This window comes from Callithrix jacchus, chromosome 4 (assembly GCF_049354715.1).
Source record: "Callithrix jacchus isolate 240 chromosome 4, calJac240_pri, whole genome shotgun sequence".
NCBI lineage: Eukaryota > Metazoa > Chordata > Mammalia > Primates > Cebidae > Callithrix > Callithrix jacchus.
The window spans coordinates 35,172,475-35,179,883 of NC_133505.1; the positions used below are offsets into that span (position 1 = coordinate 35,172,475).

The following is a 7,409-nucleotide window of genomic DNA, read 5'->3' on the forward strand; positions in this document are numbered from 1 at the left end:
ATGGCCGCGGTTGCGGACTTGTTCTCAGGCGGCCCCACGGCGGTGCGGCGGTGCGGCTGCCTAGGTCGCGGCCACTCAAGGTGCTGGCAGAGCAGCTGCGGCAAAATGCGGAGGGCGGCCCGGGAGCATGGCGCCTGTCTCGGGCGGCGGCGGGCCACGGGCCGCTGGAGCTGCCGGTCGTGTGGATGCACGGTGGTAACGGCGGACCGCAGCGAAGCCAGGCTGCGGGACCCGAGCTTCTGGGTCCGCGGCCTGGAGCGGGTGCCACGCGGGCGGCCCTGCCTGGTCCCAGGAAAGTATGTGATGGTGATGGGAGTGGTGCAGGCCTGCAGCCCCGTGCCCTGCCTGCAGGCTGTGAAGATGACAGGCCTTTCTGATAATCGCATCCATGAAAGTATGTGGGAACTGGAAGTGGAAGATCTACACAGGAATATTCCTTAGATGATGTTGGAACTGTCATTAAAAACAACCAAAATCCTGGAACGATTTAGAAGCTTATAATGACATGGATTTCATGGACATTTTTCAATGTGTATTTTTCAAAAGTTTCTCAGAAAGCCTTGCTTTGGTTGACCAAGGAGTCTGGATGTAGGAATGTTTAAATCCTGCCATACTTCAGTGACAGCCTCTGCTGCCCATTGCTTTGCCTGTGTTTGCTGATGAAAAGCAGATGCTTTTTGTTTTCCTGGTGTGTTAATTCTCTCTCTCTTTTTCTCTCGGACACAGAGGTCTCATGGTGCATTTTCCAAATTTTATGCCTGATGATACTTTTTCCATAACTGCTGTGTCCCTGTTTTGTTTTTGTTTTTTTGTTGTTGTTGTTTTTGTCTTTGTTTTTGAGGTGCCGTTTTGCTCTTGTTTCCCAGGCTGGAGTGCAATGGTGTAATCTTGGCTCACCGCAACCTCCACCTCCTGTGTTCAGGCAATTCTCCTGCCTCAGCCTCCTGAGTAGCTGGAATTACAGGCACACGCCACCATGCCCAGCTAATTTTTTTTGTATTTTTAGTAGAGACGGGGTTTCACCATGTTGACCAGGATGGTCTCCATCTCTTGACCTTGTGATCCACCCGCCTCAGCCTCCCAAAGTGCTGGGATTACAGGCGTGAGCCACCGCGCCGGGCCCTGTGTCCCTGTTTTACGATGCAAAATTTATCTCAGTCATTGCCTGGGGTAATTGAAGGGTGGCTGTGGGCAGGAAGACAGACTGTGTAAAAAAGGAATGACATGGCTTCTCATCTTCTTCATCAGCAACTACCATAACCAGTTTGCAAGTCAAATGGCATTTCCTAACAGCAGGCACAGTGGCCCCAGAAAGACAACAGCTCCCTTTCTGCTTTGTACACCACTCAAACATTTAGATACCACTCTATCCATTTCCCTCGGCTAGCGAAGGTGATACCTGCTTTCATCACTCAGAAATGTTGAGACATTTTCAGAATTTCTTGTTGAAATGAAAAACATCAAGATTAAGGATGCCTTTCAGGCCTTACCTAAACTTGCACTTCATAACTTTGGGAGAGACACGGCAAGCCTCCTGGTTTAGAGTTCTTTTGTCTTTTTGTATGGAATGACTTTGCTGTGATTTGAATATTGGGTTTTTGCTGTCTGCTTAGTATCCATGCCTGATTTTTTGAGATTGTACATATCAAGGGAGTTAGGTTATGTTCTGACATGGTTGTAGACTTTCACCAGAATTATTGATATTCTAGTTCTAATAAATTGTTTAATATGCAAAAAAAAAAAAAAAAAAGAACAGTTAAGATGGCAGGGTTGGGTGAGGGGCTTGTCCCAGGAAGCTCTGCTGGGCGATCAGGGACAGTGGTGAATGCAGGCGGGGGTGGGGGTGGAAGACGATTAGCTAAGGCAAGCAGGACTTCAGACTTTCAGGCTCCAGGCTTGCATATGGAGACCTGACATTCCTGTCTTTTTACATAGAGAGAGAAAGAATTAGAGAAGGGGGTTGGTGACAGGTTTCTGGGGGTGAGGGTGAAGTTTCTCAAGGCTACTTCGTGTGTGACAGGGGACAGCACAGACACCTAAAAAATTTTTTTTGAGCAGGGGAGACAGGGTAGACATGGGAACAGGACAGGTATGCAAATAAGGAAGGTCTGGACAACAGGTTTGGCCTTACAAATGCTTAAGCCGCTGGGGGACTTTGAGGCAATGTGTGGTGTTGTGGGGTTGTCCAGAGCAGTATTTGCCGATTTGTGATAGCCTGGTTGCAGTTTTGTATGAATTGGGAGACTAAGCAGAAGATACAGGGTCTGAATAGGAGAAGAAGAAAGATGGGTGTTAAAGGAGTAAGGACTGGAAGGAACCAGGACATCCAGTTAGAAAATGGCCAGGCAGGGTCCGCAGAGGTATTTGCCTGGTTAGCAAACTTCTTGGCCCTGTCTTTGAGTTTTTTGATATCATCATACACTAAGCCAGATTGGTTTAAGTAAAAACAACATTCTTCATTTAGAAATATACAGAGTCCTCCTTCTTCTTCAGGGAGTAAGTCGAGGCCATGATGGTACTGAAAGACAACTCCAGCCAAAAAGTCAATTTGAGCCTGAAGGGCAGACAAGGTATTATATATATATATATATCTGTAATGCTGGCAGAGAAATCAGTAGACAGACTGCAGAATGTTGTGACAGAGGTGGTGACCCCCACTATGCCAGTTCCAAGGCCTACTGTGGAGGCTGCAAGCCTATTCCTATGAGTAATGGAATTAGTTGTATAGCTCTTTTTCATCGGGTAGGTGTCACTGGGGACAGACAGTTGGTTACCATTGGCAAATTGGATTTTAGGAATAAGGAAGACTAAGGGACAGGTGCCTGTCCAGTTAGCAGCAAACACATATACGTAGAGGAGCCACATAAGAAGAAAAGGCCTGGGGCAAGGCAGAATTGAAAATGCAGGGCGAAGAGGTGAGAGGCAGTATTGAAAGGGGAATCAGATGCCCAGGTTCCTAAAGATACAGCAAGGACAGCAGCTGTTAGGGGTTAAAGGGGAGATTAGTGGGGCAGCTGTGTAGCGGAAGTGGTTTGATTTTCATAATGTATGAGGAAGCGTGTGGTGTCAGCGAATAGCCTGCTACTCCCATTTGTAAGGGTGGGTGTAAGTAAGCAAGATGAAGGACTAGGAGGAGAATCTGAGGCACAAGGAGAGGGTGACCAAGGATGAAGTGAGACAAGGAAGGTGTTTGCCTAAACAATAATGACTGTTAATGTTTTTGAGATTATTAGTAGTGATAGAGGGTTTGCCAGTAAAGCAGAGTTAAGCATGCCCTCCCATAGGCATGTTAATATTCGCGTCAGGGCTTTGGATATGAAGGGTAAACTCATTTAGAAGGTTGAAGGTTACCTAAGGGGATTCCAGTGGTTTGTTGGGAAATGCATACAGGGGCAGGAGTGGGGATAGTTGTTTGTGTAGTGAGGGGTCCTACTATGGGCGGAGTGGAGTTGCTACGAGGTGAAAGTTGCTGTAAATAGGTACAGAGGAGCAAAGCAGCTTGTTGGTATGAAACATCTGAAGAGGTCCTGCTGAGACGGTTTAAAAAGTAAAGAAGCTTGTAGGAGGATAGAGGTGGAGGCTGTCAAAAGAGGTACACAGATGTAAAAAGACGGGAGAGGTAGCCCAATCAGCCGGCAAGGCAGGAATAGCGGTATAAGAGGAGGAAGAAAGGGAGATACAGAGCCAGCAGGTTTTTTTTTTGCCAATGATGAGTTGGCCTCGAGGAGGGAATGAGTTAGATTGACAGTATACAAAAGATAACCAGGAAGGGGTAGAGAGCGACAGCATGGGACTGAGAATAAAAGTAAGTAGGAAAGTAAACGAGAGAACTTCATTAGGGTGAAAGAATTGGAGTGTTCCCTGCCACACATTGTCATCTATCCACTCTAGAAAGGAATTAAGGGTGGTGACCCGAGGGTGGAACCAGGAGATGTCAGCTGGGAGGGCTTGTAGGAAGAGTGAGAACCTACAATGCAAACAAGTGTAGGACATTTAGGGTCTAGGATTGTTTTTCAGGTATTCAAGTGAGCCTAAGGAAGTAGGGGAGAGTACTTGCAACTTCCAAGAGGAGGCAGATGGGCTAAGTTGGTTGTCTGGTGGGCACAGTTTAATCCTGGAGCAGTCAACCTAGTGAGGAGGGTCTTGCAGGTGGATAGCCGTTGGGGTACTGTAGACAGCCAGGTAGGACCTTTCCACTGAGGCTGTAGAGCTGGATGGGTTAAGCCCTTGACCAGTACTGATGGGCTGGCTAAGATGTCCTCATATAGCTGTGTTATACTGGACAGAGCACAGAAAGTCAACACCAAGACAAAAGTATGCCAAATTGCAGGGTTTATTGCTGGCGACCATGAGGACTCACATCTCTCCAACCTGTGGCAGAGAAAGAAGGGTGACAAGACCTTTTTATAACCGTAAAACCACCTTGGGAGTGGGGGTGAGGAGCAGGGATGCAGATGAAAGGCTTCAGACATTTTGAGGGTTAGTGGATTCTGTAAATCACCTCCTGAGCCAAGACGAGGATGAGGGGGGCTCCGGACATTCCAAGGGCCAGGGGACTTTTGTCATTCCGATTGTTACTTAAGTGGTTTACAGAAGTCAAGATAAACATTAGTTTACACATTATCTGGGTAGGGGTACAGATCTTTAGTTACTTATTACGAGTCGCAGGAGCCAGGATGGAATTATCTTGGGCTGCTTATTCTGTTTATTACCGGTAAGCAAAGGCTAGCAACTCTGGCAGTTATTGATAAGAGAAGGTGAGCAGCTTTACTTCTTTCCATTCTGCAAAGTAAACTAGCAGTCTTATTTACAGAAGCCAAGGCCCGCAGTTAATGGGGCAGCCTTTACAACTTATTTCTGAAAAACAGCTTTATCTTTTATAAAATGGCGTTGCTCAGGTTCCAGCTATAGCACAGCTGGGTGTCCTCCGCAGTAAGAATTACCAGTAGCTCTGTGTCCATGATGTTCCAGGGGGCTCCAGGAGAGTCCTGGTGGAGTCAATCTTCAGCGGCCAGGCCAAGGAGATCCGGGAAGGAGCCAGCTTGGGCTCCAGGTGCCATTGGGGCATCAGTAGTGCGGGTTGGGCAGTCCAACCTCCAATGGGGCCCCTTGCAAATAGGACACAGCTAGTGAGGGGCAGGAAGCTGCCGACAGTTATTTGCCCAGTGGCCCGTTTCCTGACACTTGTAGCAGCGTGGAATCCTGGGCTCCGGGCATCCCTTGGCCCAAGGACCAGGTTTCTGGCAGTTGAAGCAAGGTCCTGGAGAGGAGCATCTTGGTAACTTGCCTGGCGGTTGTGGCTTAGCTGATGGAGCGGGGCTCCCTCTTACCGCAGGTGTCAACATTTGCAGCTCTGAAATGTACTGCCGCTTGGTTGCCTCCTCCCGTTGTTAAATACCTTAAAGGCAAGGTCGACTAATTCCTGCTGTGGGGTTTGAGGGCCTGCATCTAACTTTTGGAGCTTTTTTCTAATATCAGGGTCAGACATATCTAGGATGAGACAGCCTTCTGGCCCTTCTGGATCTAGTGCGGTGAAGCGCCTAAGGGTGTTAGCCAGGTGGGCTGTGAATTGGGTGGGGTTTTCATCCTTGCCCTGGATGGTTTCTTTAAGCTTGTCATAACTGACAGATTTGTAAGCTGCCTGTTTAAGTCCTTCAATTAAGCAAGAGATCCTGTAGTCACACCTTGCGAGATAAGGCGAGCCCTCCTGGTATTGCCGTTGGGGTTCCTCCTTAGGTATTGCCCTGACGCCCTCTTGAAGGGCTGGCTCGTGGCATCTGTAGACGTCAGCATAAGACTGAGTCAGAGAAAAAACTCTGTCTCGCTCATCTGGTGAAAGAGTGGAAGTTAGAATGACATTTAAGGCATTCCAGGTTAAATTATAGGATTGAGTTAGATATTGGAACTCTTAGATATATTTAGTAGAATCTGATTAAAAGGATCCTAAGTGCTGATTTATTTGGGACAGAACAGATAAACAAAAAGGATGAACCCTGATTATGCCTTCAGCTCCAGCCACCTCTCGAAGGGGAAACTGCTGAGCGGGGGAGGGGGAGCTAGTTTTTAGACTGAATTGTGCCCGGGAGCAGGTGTGGGAAGGAGAAGTGACACAGGAGGCATAGGAGGGGGAGGGGCAGTGGGGAGGGCAGGATTCCGCTAGGCCTGTTGGGAAACAGCCTGAGGGAGAGCCTGAAGAGGAGGGGAAAGGTCAGAAGAGTCTATGGAGAGGGCAGACTCTGCCCTGGTGGCAGGGACAGGGGGCAAAGATGGGAGAAAAAGAAGGAAAATTTGAGAAGGATCACATTGGGAACAGATTGGGAATGGATCGAAGTATAAAAAATGCCTGGATTTAGGGTATGTCAGACCATTTGCCTATGTTACGACAAAACTTGTCTAAATCTTGTAAAATAGAGAGGTCAAAAGTACCATTTTTTGGCCAATTGGAGCCGTTGTTTAACTTGTATAGTGGCCACACAGTGTTACAGAAGATGAGACATTTGGGTTTTGGGTCAGGAGACAGTTGGAGAGGCTTGAGGTTTTTTTAGAACACAGGCCAGTGGAGAGGAGGGAGGGATAGAGGATGGACGATTGCCCATGGTTCTGGAAAGGCAGCAGAGACAAGGAGAATAGACATGCAACCCAGCCGCTCAACAGGCATCCCTAGTTGAGCCTGAGTTGAACCTCGTGTTGGTGAGTGGTCAAAGAGAGAGTCTCTACATTGACCTGCCACCAATATTAGCCATGAGCCTGGTGGGCAAGTGACTAGGATGAACGACTCCACAACCGTCAAACCCCTGGGGAAACTGGGTCCCCGGATCCGTGACCTATATAGGATTTTCCAGTCATGAACCTCATGGAAGAACTTGGTTTACCTGATTTTCCTTGTCTTTTCAGTGGAAAAAGGACTTTCCTTGTCTTTTCAGTGGAAAAAGTGGAAACTGAAAGGGGGAGGAAGTGGAAAGGAAAAGATAAAAGTATGGGAAAGCAAAAAAGAGACACTTCTTACCAAGATAACCGGTGGTGTGCATCTGTGAGCTGGTCTGGTGACCCCGGGTCGGTAGGTAGATTTCCTTATGAAACTTGGAACAGGGGGCTAATCTCCCGTGGGAGTTCCCTTGTCCCAGGTTTCTGGCACCAAATGTTATGCACGTCCAATAGTACCAAATATTAAATGCATTTAATAAAGAGATCTTCCAAGCCAGCTTTGTGTGGGCAACAAAGCCATTTTTCTTCTCACCTGGGTGCAAGTGGGCCAAATCTGAGAAAGGACAGGTGAAGGGGGTAAGGTGGGAATTGACTTTATAGTTTGGGATAGTTTTTGTGGGGCAGGGGTGTTGCAGAGTAAGATCAGTTACAGTGGTGACGGTAGGGACAAGGAGTATACATGGCCACAAATTTAGTTACAATGG

The 7,409-nt window shown here is 47.7% G+C and overlaps 1 pseudogene; it reads left to right on the forward strand.

Moving 5' to 3' along the window:
• On the forward strand, window positions 1-441 carry LOC100403287 (recQ-mediated genome instability protein 2 pseudogene; annotated as a pseudogene).
• Window positions 442-7,409: the final 6,968 nt, after the last annotated feature.